This window comes from Etheostoma spectabile, unplaced genomic scaffold (assembly GCF_008692095.1).
Source record: "Etheostoma spectabile isolate EspeVRDwgs_2016 unplaced genomic scaffold, UIUC_Espe_1.0 scaffold00006419, whole genome shotgun sequence".
In the NCBI taxonomy this organism is placed as follows: Eukaryota; Metazoa; Chordata; class Actinopteri; order Perciformes; family Percidae; genus Etheostoma; species Etheostoma spectabile.
The window spans coordinates 1-15,235 of NW_022603378.1; the positions used below are offsets into that span (position 1 = coordinate 1).

The following is a 15,235-nucleotide window of genomic DNA, read 5'->3' on the forward strand; positions in this document are numbered from 1 at the left end:
AAAAGAAGTCCCATCATCTGCTTAAAAAGCTGAAGATTTAAAAGTTGAACGTATAAATAGGTAAAAGTATGCAGAAGTTAGAGAGAGCCAAAAAACGTACGGAATAAGTAAGATAACTAAAAATGCTTTCCTGCAGAAATGGTGGGAATGCTGAATACTGAATTGCAAAAGCTAACCTGGTCGAATGGCTAAATCAGTAAGAAGAAGCTAGATCAGTAAGAAGAAGCTTAAGTATAGAAATAGTAGAAAAAAGTAGGAATGGCTTTAATTAGTTTAATAACCACTAATGCAAAAAGGTATGCTAAAGCTAAACTTATAAATTGCTTAAATCAGTAATAAGTTGTTGAAGTAGTAAGAAGAGTTGAAAAAAGTATAAATTGCTTAAATCAGTAATAAGTTGTTGAGTAGTGAGAAAGTTTGAAAAAGCGGAATGTTTGTTAATTAAGTTGAATAACAACAGTAATGTAAAACAAAGGTTGAAAAATTCAAAAAAGAATTTAAAAGCTGAAGCTAAACTTGAGATAGAGCTTAATTCAGATGTTAAAGTAGTAAAAAAAAGTTGAAAAAGTAGGACTGTTTTTTTTATTAAGTTGAATAAAATCAATGCACCATAAGGAGCAAGAGCTAGATTTTAGAAGCTGAATGGTTTTGATAACTAAAAGTCTTCAGAAGATACGAACAACCAAAAAACGTATGGAATAATAAATAATCATAACAGGGCTAAAATCCTTCATAAAATCAATAGATGAACTGCCTGGGCAGGAATTGAACCCTGGCCCACCGCATGAAGGACATTTCACATAACCAGTGCGCCACCACTGAACTGCTGACCAGAACAAAAAACATTGTCATATATCATTTATCTGTGTGTCTCTGTGTGTGTGTGTGCGTGCGTGTGTGTGTGTGTCTCTGTATGTGTGTACCTCTGTGTGTGTGTCTGTTTCTGTGTGTCTCTGTGTCTGTGTGTGTCCTTGTGTATGTGTGTGTCTGTCTCTGTGTGTTGTGTGTCTCTGCTTCTGTTGTGTCTGTGTGTGTGTGTCTCTCTTGTTTGTGTGTGTGTCTGTGTGTGTGTGTCTCTGCTTATGTGTGCCTGTGTGTCTGTGTCTCTGTGTGTCTATGTGTCTGTGTGTGTGTCCTTGTGTCTGTGTGTGTGTGTGTGTGTCTGTTGTGTTGTGTGTGTGGTGGTGTGTGTGTGTGTGTGTGTGTGTGGTGTGTCTGTTGTGGTGGACACCCAAGGACTTGTTCAGGAAGCTATACTTGCAATATATAATGAGACAGACAGACATAGAGAGTTTGGAGTGTCTGTGAGGGGTTTCCATGCCACATCTAATCAGTGGCCAGTGGTTGTAAACACTAGGAAGCCTTTGATGTCTGTTATGTCAGTCTTGATCTGTAATCAGTTAACGACCACAGCTGTTGTACCCTTCCCCTGTAGGAAACGCAGCTCCTCAATGACTGAAACTAGCTCTCAAACAGATGGTCATTGCGCCAAAGGGATATGAGATAGAAAGAAAATAACTTGACCATGAGCACCGGAAGGCCTTTGTGAACGTATTGATATAAATTCATATGGATAAGTTACAAATGTGGGCGATCAGCGATTTAAAAAGGTGCCTTCGCTCTGCATTTTGCTCAGAAATGTGGACGATGTTTAACATGGCAGTGAATGGAGAAAGATCCTGAACTCTTGACATTTGAAAGCTCGTTGAGCGAAAAGTATAATTCATATTGCATTAATGAACACATTGGCTGAAACTAGACAAGAATACCTACGTTTTGATCTATAAATTGTCCATGACAAGTTAGAATTGTTGGCGTGGGAGCAAGTTATAGAGAACGGAGTAAGATAATTTTTTCGAAGCCTTTCACTCTGGTGACATCACTCCTCACTCTAGCGCACGCAATACACACCCATTATAAATGCAGAAAAATCATAAAATGTACACCATACTTAAACAGCTTTTTCACAAAAACTGTAAAATATATCAATCTGAAAAGCCAAAGCCGGATAGCTGAATAGTTTGTGAACGTTTTAAAGTTTGAACCGCGTATGTAGGTGAAAAACTGTAGGAGGAGATACATTCTGAAGCAGAAGAAGATTTGAAGGGTTTGAAGCTTGCTCTCATTGACTTTAATGTTAAAAAAAATTGTTTAAAAGCTTAATATTTGAAAAAGTATAAACAGTAGAAAAATAGTAAAAGAAGTCCCATCGTCTGCTTAAAAAGCTGAAGATTGTAAAAGTTGAACGGTATAAATAGGTAAAAGTATGCAGAAGGTAGAGAGAGCCAAAAAACGTACGGAATAAGTAAGAATAACTAGAAAATGCATTTCCTGCAGAAAATGCGTGGGAATGCTGAATAGCTGAATTGCTAAAGCTAACCTAGTTGAATAGTTAAAATCAGTAAAAGTTGTAGAAAAACTTGATATGCTAAAGTAAACTGTAGAAAAGCTTAATCAGTAAAAGTTGTAGAAAAAACTTGAAATGTTAAAGCTAATCTGTAGAAAAGCTTAAGTCCGTAAGAAGAGGTTGAAGTTTAGAGAAGAGTGGAAAAGTAGGAAACTTAAGTAGTAAAAAAAGTTGAAAAAGTAGGAATGGTTTTTAATTAAGGTTGAATAACAACAATAATTAAAAAAGATGGAAAAATTCTAAAAAAAATTGAAATGCTAAAGCTACTGAGAATAGCATAATTCAGTAAGAAGATGTTGAAGTAGTGAGAATATTTGAAAAGTCGGAATGGCTTTAATTAAGTTGAATAACACCACAAGAATCATAATAGGGTTAAATGCCTTTGTCAGGTTGATGTACTGCGGCGGGGATCAAACCCCAGTCCATACGCACTGGGCCATCACTAGGAGTTGACTGTCTTTATGGGGAGTACTTTGGTTGAGGTCCCGCTGTGGAGTTGAACCCGGGTCTCCCACACAAAAGGCATATGTTGTAACCACTATACGCTACCACCAAAGAACCTGTTCACAATGCTATCCATTGTTATATATATGAGACAAAGAGTGTAGGTGTGTTTGTGAGTGTGTGTCTGTGTGTTGTGTGTGTTTGCCTGTGTGTTTGTCTGTGTGTGGTGTGTGTGTGTGTCTGTGAGTGTGTCTCTGTGTGTGTGTGTGTGTGTTTGTGTGTGTGTGTGTGTGTGTGTGTGGTGTGTGTCTGTGGGTGTGTGTTAAAATGTTGAAGTAGGAGAACGTTGAAAAAAGTAGGAATGGTTTTTAATTAAGTTGAATAACAACAATGTAAAAAAAGGTGGAAAAATTCAAAAAAAAAAATTGAAATGCTGAAGCTAAACTTGAGATAGAGCTTAATTCGAATGTTAAAGTAGTAAAAAAAAGTTGAAACAAGTAGGAATGTTTTTTATTAAGTGAATAAAATCAATGCACCATAAGAGCCAGAGCTAGATTTTAAACGCTGATGGTTTTGATGACTAAAAGTCTTCAGAAGATACGAACAACCAAAAAACGTATGGAATAATAAATAATCATAAGGGGGCTAAAATCCTTCATAAAATCAATAGACGAGCTGCCTGTGCAGGAATTGAACCCTGGCCCACCGCATGAAGGGCATTTTACATAACCACTGCGCCACCACTAAATTGCTGACCAGAAGAAAACATTTTAATATATAAATTATCTGTGTGTCTGTGTGTGTGTGTGTGTGTGTACCTCTGTGTCTGTGTGTGTCCTTGTGTATGTGTGTGTCTGTCTCTGTGTGTGTGTGTGTCTCTGTGTGTGTCTGTGTGTGTGTGTCTCTGCTTGTGTGTGCCTGTGTGTCTGTGTGTCTCTGCTTGTGTGTGCCTGTGTGTCTGTGTGTGTGTGTGTGTGTCTGTGTTTGTGTGTGTGTGTGTCTGTGTGTGTCTCTGTGTGTGTGTGGACACCCAAGGACTTGTTCAGGAAGCTATACATTGCAATATATAATGAGACAGACAGACATAGAGAGTTTTGGAGGTGAAGGGTTGCCATGGCTACTGTAATCAGTGGCCATGTTTGTAAACACAGCTAGGAAGCCTTTGATCTCTGTGATGTCATCTCTTTGATCTGTAATCAGTTAACGACCGCAGCTGTTGTACCCTTCTTCACCTGTAGGAAACGCAGCTCCTCAATGACTGAAACTAGCTCTCAAACAAATGGTCATTGCGCCAAAGGGATATGAGATAGAAAATAAATAACTTGCCCATGAGCACCTGAAGGACTTTGTGAACGTAATGATGTAAAATTCATGTGGATAAAGTTATAAATGTGGGCGTACTAGCAATTTAAAAAAGTGCTTTGCTCTGCTTTTTGCTCAGAAATGAGGACAATGTTTAACATTGCAGTGAATGGAGAAAAAACTGAAACTCTTGTCATTTGAAAGCTCGCTGAGAAAAAAGTATAATTCCTATCGCATAAATGGGCACATTGGCTGAAACTAGACAAGAATACCTACGTTTTGATGTATAAATTGTCCATGACAAGTAAGAATTGTTGGCGTGGGAGCAAGTTATAGAGAACAGAGTAAGATAATTTTTTCGAAGCCTTTCACTCTGATGACATCACTCCTCACTCTAACAAACGCAATACACACCCATTATAAATGCAGAAAAATCTTAAAATGTGCACTGTACTTAAACAGCTTTTTCAGAAAAACTGTAAAATATATCAATCTGAAAAGCCATAGTCGGATAGCTGAATAGTTTGTGAACGTTTTAAAGTTTGAATCAGGCCTGTAGGTGAAATACTGTAGGAGGAGATACATTTTGAAGCAGTAGAAGATTTGAAGGATTTGAAGCTTGCTCTCATTGACTTTAATGTTAAAAAAAATTGTTTAAAAGCTTAATATTTGAAAAAGTATAAATAGCAGAAAAATAGCTGAAGAAGTCCCATCATCTGCTGAAAGAGCTGAAGATTTGAAAAGTTGAATGGTTTAAATAGCTGAAAGTATGCAGAAGATACAGAGAGCCAAAAAACGTACGGAATAATAAAAAGAAAAGATAAATAAAGAACCGAATAACAATAGTTGGAATGCTGAACAGCATTCCCACTAAAATAAAGAACTGTATAACAATAGCTGTAGAAGCATTCCCACTAAATAAAGAACAGAATAACAATAGTGGGAATGCTGAACAGCAATCCCACTAAAATAATAAAGAACTGAATAACAATAGTTGGAATGCTGTGGAACAGCATTCCCACTAAAATAAAGAACAGAATAACAATAGTGGGAATGCTGTGGAACAGCATTCTAAAATTATGTAGGGCAGTAATGTTATGACTAGTGCTGTCAGTTAAACATGTTATTGACGGCGTTAACTGAAACCCATTTTAATGGCAACAATTTGTTTATCGTGAGATTAACGTTCATTTTGGCCCAGCAAACTTTGTAGTTTTTTCAAATGCCGTTGCAACAACTAGTAACGTTAGAAAAAAACTACAACACCCACCGGTTCTTCCTAGATCGGAAACAAAACAACAGGCACGCTGCACACACACTGTTTTGGGTTTGCGAACCGGCCAAAGAGTAGTAACAAACTAGGTGCTTTTCGGTGAGAATCGCCGTTTGAATGTCATCCACGTGAATTGTATTGATCCGAATAGTTTTTATTTGGGGGGAGGGGAGAGGGGGGTGTTGCTAATTTTGTTTTTAAATATGTATATAGCTGGTTCAGACTGTTTTAAAAGTATCATATCATATTGATAAGAGCATTAAAATTACAAAAAATAAATGGGACAAAAAGAAATCAAGGGACATTTAGAATAGATAAAAACGTGACATCAATGCGATTAATCGTGAGTTACCTATGAAATAAATGTGAATGATTGCGATTAAATATTTTAATCATTTGACAGCACTAGTCATAATGTAATATGTAGAGTTTAGATGAAACCAAACCCCCTCAGAGAGAAAAGAATGTGGGCGTCTGGTACCTCAGTATAAAAAGGTTTATTCCACCTTGTTTTTTTCAGCATTTAACAGCAGTTTGAGATGGAAGAGGTGTGATTGTATAGTTTTAGATGCAGCCTACAGATGTTCACACACCATGGCAACAGTGTGTGCATGACAATAAACTGTGTGGACGTTCCCATAAAACGGGGCGTTTGGTGTCATTTGAGTCTTGGATTGGCACTAAATGGATTGATGACTTCAGTCAAGAGGAACACGTCTTTAAATGGAGATCAATAGAGAAAATTTTAAAAAAATTAAAAAGTTAAGAGTTAAGAGTTTAAGAGTTAATTTTATAGATTGAATATTATGTGTGATATAGAATTCTCCAATCGGTCTTCTACTATCTGCAAAATCTCAGCAGTATGAAACAGACCAATAAAAACATAACGAGTTAATAAATATGAATATGAAATATATCCTGAACATTAGCGTAACTTTCTTCTACCAGATGGGGAATAAACATTTCTTAAGAACACTTATGGAAGGGTCAACATATAATTAAGCCAAAGCTGTACTTGTTAGGATATGTGTAGTTGTGGAACTCCAGTAAGAAGGCTGACTGCCTCTTCAAATACACTTTAAAATATATGATTTTCTCGCCTAAATTTTTACCTCCTAAAAAGTGCTGCAGTTTCCACATGCTTTGGCCCTCTGGGATGACCCTGAGTTCATTGTGAAGCTAACACTCTCAACTTGTTGTTTCTAGTGGCAGTGTGACACTAGGCTTACTGACACAGAGCTACAGAGGTTAGAACACAGAATCTCTATTTCCGTCCAAGTAAATCATCTGAAAAATTAATAAAAAACTACTGTAAGCATATTACAAACTGCTATATACTCAAATAGTACCCTAGCAACATGTCTCAACTTAGAACAGAAAAAATCCAGAAGAAAATGACTTATAAAATGGGATTTTTATGATGTCTTTCTACAGATAGTCTGTGCGTTTGTCTTATTTCTTATTTCTAAAAAAGCCCAAAAGTGCTAAATACAAAACTTCTGAAATACAAAAACACATCCACATCACCTCACACACATACCTAAAGAAGTAGATACATAGATTTATAGGAATAAGTAATCATAATTTGATGAAATGTTGAAATGCTATAAGAAGGCCATATTTTGGCTTTCAGACAGTTGGAGTCAACTCAGGGATGTTTTTTTGGCCATGTCTGGTACCATTCAACTCGTCTTTTTACTGGCTACACAGGGATTCCGTTTTATGACTGTTCTTCTAATTGGTGGGATCTACTGTCATTCTTTCCCACGTGGGCCCAATGGGGCTGTGGGATATGATTGGCTTAGTTTGAGTGTATCTCTTGGGGAATCATGCTATTGGCTGGCAACCAGGTTCATTAGAATCTGCAAACGATAAAAACCGAGAAATGATGCACTATCTAGATTTCTCTACGTCGAAACTTGACCAGAAACTACCAGATTGTGAGGGGACCAGATAATTATGGATTACAAGGCTTTGATATTCTAATACTTTGGAGTGTTTACAAAGTAGGAAAATCACGTTTTTGGCGATTTTTCACCGCTGTGATTAAAGACACGAGGAGACAGGTAGGGATGCACGCTCATTTTATACTCGAATCTTTCGGTCTTTCTTTACTTCAGAACATGATTATAACCGTTGTGAGTCACCTTATGCTTTGTGTGTGGGCTCGATGGAATTATGAGACTTTAAGCATGACCGTGTTGGTGACGATTTAATGCTTGCAATTCATGAAAGAAAACACGTTGTGGACAAACAGGTACCGGTTGAGGAACCGTGCGCTCAGAGAAGCTAAGCTACTTAGTCACTTCAGACATTGTAAGATGGATTCTTTTCTCTAAAACAGATGATGCTGAACTGCCACAGTGTATGAATGTGTGTGAATGGTGCCTCTACTATGAAGAGCTTTGAGTAGACTAGAAAAGCGCCGTATAAATAGAGTCAATTTTTTGTAAGTCCATTTAAAACCCATACTTTGAGGGGGGGGACAATGCTCACATGGGGTAGGTATTGCACCCCCTCACACACAATTTACGCCTATGATCCTGAAGTAGATATGTATTAGGCAATATATAATTGAGAACATTACTTAAATAAATGAAATTAAACTGAATTTCTCACATTTCTGCATCATCAACTAAATGCATGTAGGTTCCCATGGCAACACGATGCACGTAACTTTAAAGGGATGACAGTTGTTAACAGTTAAATTGTTCTGTTGTTATATGTAGTAAAATGAGCATACAGAGAACCTCAAAGTCTCATTGACACCTGTTTCCTCTGCAAATCTCACTATTTGAAACTTCCGCTGAAAACAAGCAAATCCCAACAAAGCTAATTGTTGACGTCAACTCGGTGGCTGTGCCTTATTTGGCGCTTTGTCACACCCCGACATTACACAATATATAAACACTAGTAAAGCTGCATCAGCGCAGGTGAAAAAAGGCTGTTCTTGAGATTTGTTTTAAGTGGGATAAATAAAGGTTAAATCCTGAAATAACTCCTAAATTTCTGACAGTAGTGCACCACCAGGGCAACACCATCTGTTCTGATAAAGCTCTGGTCAGATAAAGGCCTAAACTGCTCAAAAATCATCTTTCAGGTGGTGGTGAATGCGCAGTGATATGTCACATGCCTTCAGTGTGGGAGATCATTGTTGGAGCCATTTATGCTATTTTGTTATTTCATATTCTCTTGGTATATTTAACTATGGTTTAATATGATATTGCCTGGTTGTGTCTGTCTCGGGTGACTTGTGACTAGAAATGTCTCTGCTCTGCCTATTTGGCCGATCACATGTCCAGGTGGGACTGTGGAGGTGATTGGTAATGAGTGGCGGGAGTAGAAGGCACTGTTTTTGGACCGTGCTCATGACTGTGATGTGTACTTTATAAACATTTAAGTTGGTAACAAGTCAGCTGCTGCGTGACGGAGACAATCCTTACTCCTGACATAGTGCCTCCGGGCAAAATTACATTGGATGCCACAGTTCGAGTCCCACTGCCCTACATCAACCAATGTGTCCCTGAGCAAGGCACTTAACCCTTGTTGCTCCAGAGGCGAGCAACCTCTGACATACATCTTTTTAACCACAAAAAAAATTAAAAAATTATGAATGTATGTATGATGTTTCCAACATGAAAAGTATACATGCAGTATGTAAAAGTTACATGTGTACAACATTGTAATATGGAGAAATAGAAAACAGCAAAACGTTAAAGGAACTGTTCACAGTAACTGTCAGAGACTTTGAAGGTAGAAGATCACTGGAGCCCTACGTTAAACACTTCCCTGGTAACCCCGAGTTGGACCAATTAGAGACGTCACTGGTAGGGTTAGCATTGTCTACCTCAGATCATCTTTAGACTTTATGTCTAATAATCAATCAATCAACCAATCATTGGAATTGTTACTTTCCACAACCACACTGTTGAGCTCTATTATAAATTATTCTTATGGCTCTTTTTTGTAATATACTGAGTAAGTATTTTAATAAACTTCTCTTATGTAGTGAATTGTCTCATAATGTATCAAGATGTGATCCAGCCGTGTTTAACACTGTGTTTTAATAAGTAATACTCACGTTGCCATGGTGACGGGTTCCCAGGAGATTAGGATGGAGGACCTTGTAGTTTTCTGGAAGAACAAGTCAGTGATCAACCACAGTGAGTTTGATATGGGGGGTGCATGGCTCTGAGCTATAGATCAGGTCCATTCCTGCTTTATGACATCACTTTAATCAGAGTTAGTAACTTCTTCTTGAGAGAGAAACCATAACATACAGTTTATCTCTATGTTGATGTTTTCACAGACAAAATAATATCTGTTGACCATCCTATATACAGATAATGATTCAAAAGAGTAAATGATTTAATCTGAAATGATTATCTACATTCACCTACTACCTAGTCACCTACTGATCACCTACTATCTGCCCACAGTACAGAGACAGCCCTAGTCAGAGTCACAAATGACCTCCTCATATCATCTGATGCTGGCTCCTCATCCCTCCTCATCCTCCTTGACCTTTCTGCTGCATTTGATACCGTCGACCAGGGCATTCTCTCAAACCGGCTCCACCTCACTACTGGACTAAATGACACTGCCCTGAGTTGGTTCAGATCTTATCCCACAAAACGGACAGAATACATCTTCCTAGGCCACTCTAAATCAAATCCACACACAGTTACTGGTGTCCCCCAGGGGTCAGTCCTTGGCCCCATCCTCTTCATCCTCTACCTTATCCCCCTTGGTCAAATCATCAGCTGCCACAATATTTATTTCCACTGCTATGCTGATGACATACAGCTCTATGTTCATGTCACAGCTGACACCCCACCCTCACAGTCATCCTCATCAAAACTCACCACCTGTCTGGAGGAGATAAAGGTTTGGATGGAGCAAAACTTTCTTCAACTCAATAGCTCCAAAACCGAAGCCATCTTGGTTGGAACTCCTCATCAGACCAAATCATCATCATCCATCACCAGCATCACCTTTTCCGGTACTAACATCCCGCTCTCATCAACAGTTAGTAATCTTGGTGTAAAAATGGACTCCCAACTCACTTTTGAAGCCCATATAAATCACCTATGTAAGACCTCTTTCTACCACCTCTGTAACATCTCCAAACTCCGACCCATTCTCTCCCTCCCAGACGCCGAAAAGCTGCTTCATGCCTTTGTCTCCTCCAGACTGGACTATTGTCTTCTCCAGACCAGACTATTGCAGAGCACTTCTCATTGGGATCCCTAGAAAGAGTCTGCAGAGGCTTCAGTACATTCAAAACTCTGCAGCTAGGATCCTGATGAGAGTGCGGAAACATGAGCATATTACCCTCATTCTCCACTCACTACACCGGCCCCCCATCTCCACCAGGATTGAGTTTAAGGTTTCCCTCCTCACATATCAATGCATCCATGGACATGCCCCCCCTTACCTCAAAGAACTTATCAAACCACAGAACACAACCCGCTCCCTTCGCTCCACTCACTCAAACCTCCTCCACATTCCCAGAACCAGACTCAGGACAATGGGAGATCTGTGGAATGCCCCCCCCTGACACCTTGAGTGTTTTAAAAAAAGGCCTTAAAACCTCTCTTTTTAGCAAAGCTTTTGGTCCCCTTTAGATGTTTTTTTAACCTCTCTTCTAAGAATAGCTTTGTAGCACTTTGAGATTTAGTGATGAAAAGTGCATTATAAATATGTGTTATTATTATTATTATTATTATTATCTATCACGTTCTAACCCTGACATCTGGCATTATAACATCAGAGGAGTGTGTATTTGGGAACTTCTCTCTGGACTCCATCTTTAGAAACATAAGTCCTAAATGCTCGACCAACAACAACCCTGGACCGACTGGAGGGCCCAGCACAGTTATAGCTGTTCACATTTCACATTAATGCCATCGATTAACACTTTACCATGATTTATTTTCTAGGAAATGTAATGGGAAAATTACAGTATTCTCTATTAGTACTAATACTAGACGCAATATTGTCACCTAGAACAAAAAACATGTAGAAGGTATTCCTACTTATGCAATGTTTTTATCTGAGGTGTATGAATTGGCTACTATGATCTCAAAGGTACAGGGAAGGGAAGTAGAGTTTTTGGTTTATTTAGGTGCAACAAATTATGTGCTCCAATAATCTTTATTTTTGAATCAAAAGCTTTCTGGTAGAATTGTTCTGTGCAGAAGTGCAAGTGGAGCAATTGTCCCAGAAAGATTTTCAACCCCATGATGTGTTTACATAGGTATCTAAATGATTCGGAGCAGAAAAGAAGTGTAAAATGTTTGTTTTTGCTCTCTCCTGTGTCCTGTAAATTGGTTAGGTAGAGTAGGGGTAGGCGGATCGATCTACATATCGATAGTATCGATGCCAACGCTGGTATTGGTATTTGATCGATACGACTGTAATTGAATCGATATTTTAATTTAGATATCTCTCCTCTACGTTCACTATACTTTGCTTGTAAAACCAAGGAACTCATTGTGGACTTCAGGAGAAACGCTGACCTACACCCACCCATCCACATCAAGGGGACAGCGGTGGAGCGTGTGGACAGCTTTAAGTTCCTGGGTGTCCACATCTCTGAGGACCTGAACTGGACGACCAACTGCTCCAAACTTATCAAAAAGGCGCACCAGCGCCTGTTCTTTATGAGGACCCTGAAGAAGAACCATCTGTCCTCAGGGATCCTCAAAAACTTTTACCGCTGTACCATTGAGAGCATCAACACTAACTGTTTTACTGTTTGGTATGGAAACTGCTCTGTCGCCGATCGGAAGGCACTGCAGAGGGTGGTGAAAACTGCCCAGCACATCGCAGGGGCACCACTCCCTACCATCAAGGACATCTATAGGAAGAGGTGTCTGAAAAGGGCCAGGAAAATCACAAAGGATTCCACTCACCCTGCACATACACTCTTCTCCCTCTTGCCCTCTGGGAGGCGTTACAGAAGCTTACGGACCAGAACCACCAGGCACCGGAACAGCTTCTTTCCTACAGCTGTCACGCTTCTGAACGCCTCCTGATACAACTATAAGAATTGCAACCCCCCCGTCCACCCATACAATAATAATATATGGACTGTCCTCACACGCACACACATACCATGGACTGTCCCACACATACACATATGTATATAATCGTTATATATTTTGTAAATCTAATCTGCCATTATTTAGCCTGTATTATAAATCCGCTAATACATATATAATACATATATAATCTTTTTACTAACAATCCTTTTACTAACACTCCTGTATATTCTGTATAATCTGTGCATAGACCTCCTATATTTATATTTATACACTACATTTTATAGTCCCTTACAATTATTTACTTTTTTTTGCTTATACATGTATTTTATACTCTGTATAATCTGTATAATCTGTCATAGAGCTCCCATTTTTATATTTTTATACAACATCTTAAAGTTCCTTACTATTACATTTGCTTATACATAAAATTATATACAATATTTATACCCTGTATAGCAATTCTGGATAGATGTAAATCACATTTCGTTGCTTGTACTTGTGACAGTGCAATGACAATAAAGTTGAATTGAATTGAATTGAATTGAATTGTGTCTTCCACCTTCCTGAGACAAAAACAAAGAAATGAGGAGGGAAATCAATCCACTTCCAGACCCCCGGCACAGAGACAGAGTTCGTTGGGAGAGTAATTTCAGAGAAGCAGAGAATACCCAGGTAGCTTGTAAGAGTAGGCTAATATTATGTTAGTCATGTCATATCGCGTCTTGTGTATTAGTTAGTGTGATTGCTCAAGAATAAGACATCGCAAAGCTGAGAGCAACCTGACGAATTTTAATTAATTTAGACCTGGGCTGTATTCACTTATCCTGCGCGTCCCCTCTAACATTAAAATACACTTGTGCAACTTGTGTGCACTTGTTATTTAGGCCTACAGCCTAAATGTCCATTGTCTAGCATGGCAAACACCTATATTGAGCTGTTGTCTAAGATAACAACTGGCTCGTCCATATGCTTGCATATAGGCTATCATGCACTCATGATTGCTTCCATCTCAAACATCCATCATTACCGCATATATTGATAAACTAGAAAATAAACATGAATGTTGAGCAATCACACACATTTTGTTGTAGGCCTAGTATAGATCACACATTCAAATAATATATGCAGCCCATTGAAACATGTTATCTATAAACATAGTATTTTTTGCTCTTAGGACCTGCTATATTTAGGCTAAATTATTGACATACAGTGGTGCTCAAAAGTTTACATACACATGCTTATGTTGACTAAAAAGAGGAATAAAAAAATCATGTTTTGGAAATTTATTTTAATACCTAAATTAAAAAATGAGGTAAATCCAACCTTTAAGGACACCAATTTCTTTGTGAATGAATAACGTATTGTAAATAAATAAATGTTCTTATTTAAAATACAGGGGTCATAAGTATACATACCCCTATGTTAAATTCCCATAGAGGCAGGCAGATTTTTATTATTAAAGGCCAGTTATTTCCTGGATTCAGGATATTATGCATCCTGATAAAGTTCCCTTGGCCTTTAGAATTAAAATAGCCCCACATCATCACATACTCTTCACCATGCTTAGAGATAGGCATGGTTTTATTTCAGTTAGACTAATACCTGGTTTGATTTGCATTGAGAGATGATTTTATAGAAAGTATCCCATGCCTATCTCTAAGCATGGTGAAGAGTATGTGAGGATGTGGGGCTATTTTAATTCTAAAGGCCAAGGGAACTTATCAGGATGCATAATATCCTGAATCCAGGAAATAACTGGCCTTTATAATAAAAATCTGCCTGCCTCTATGGGAATTTAACATAGGGGTATGTATACTTATGACCCCTGTATTTTAAATAAGAACATTTATTTATTTACAATACGTTATTCATTCACAAAGAAAATTGGTGTCCTTAAAGGTTGGATTTTACCTCATTTTTTAATTTAGGTATTAAAATAAATTTCCAAAACATGATTTTTTTATTCCTCTTTTTAGTCAACTTAAGCATGTGTATGTAAACTTTTGAGCACCACTGTACATTAAACGAGACACTTTATTATTTCACCTAGGTGATTCCCCAAGAGCTGTGGATATTACTCTGAAGCTTACCAAAATGATCGCAAAGGACTTGCAACCTGTCTCTATAGTTGAGGATGAGGGTTTTAGGGATTTTGTTCATACCCTCGAGCCACGCTACAAGATTCCAAGTAGGAAAAGTTTAACGGTGGGGAAAATACCAGCATTGTATGAAGAGTGCCGCTCAAAAGTGAAACAATCTCTGGATGTTACAAACAGTGCTGTACTTACAACAGACATATGGACATCACAAACCACAGAGGCTTACTTAACTGTCTCATGCCATATTATTGATGAAAACTGGCAAATGCAAGCATATGTCTTGGAGACCTGTTGTTTTTCAGGACAACACACCGCTGACAACATTTGTTCAGAATTGAAAAGAATCACTGATGAATGGGGTATATCAGACAAAATTCAGGCCGTAATCACAGATAATGATGCCAATATGGTTGCTGCTGTGCACAGAGCAGGGTGGAAACATTATCCATGCTTTGCACACACCTTAAATTTAGTGGTGAAAGACTCCATTGAGGCTCTCCTCTCCTGGACATCCAACGCAGATGTAGTGATATAGTAACCTTCTTTCACCACAGCACAAGAGCAGCAGAGAGGCTCAAAGAAATTCAAGAACAACAGAATTTTCCAGAGCATAAATTGATTAAATCAGTGGAAACGAGGTGGAATTCAGTGTTCTACATGT

General features: G+C 38.3%; 1 long non-coding RNA gene across 1 annotated transcript; it reads left to right on the forward strand.

The window, feature by feature from the left end:
• Positions 1-23: 23 nt before the first annotated feature.
• On the forward strand, positions 24-5,238 carry LOC116678088 (uncharacterized). The gene is made up of 4 exons (XR_004329160.1): positions 24-107; positions 2,403-2,407; positions 2,459-2,466; positions 4,974-5,238. It is a non-coding gene; the product is annotated as an uncharacterized LOC116678088 (long non-coding RNA).
• Positions 5,239-15,235: the final 9,997 nt, after the last annotated feature.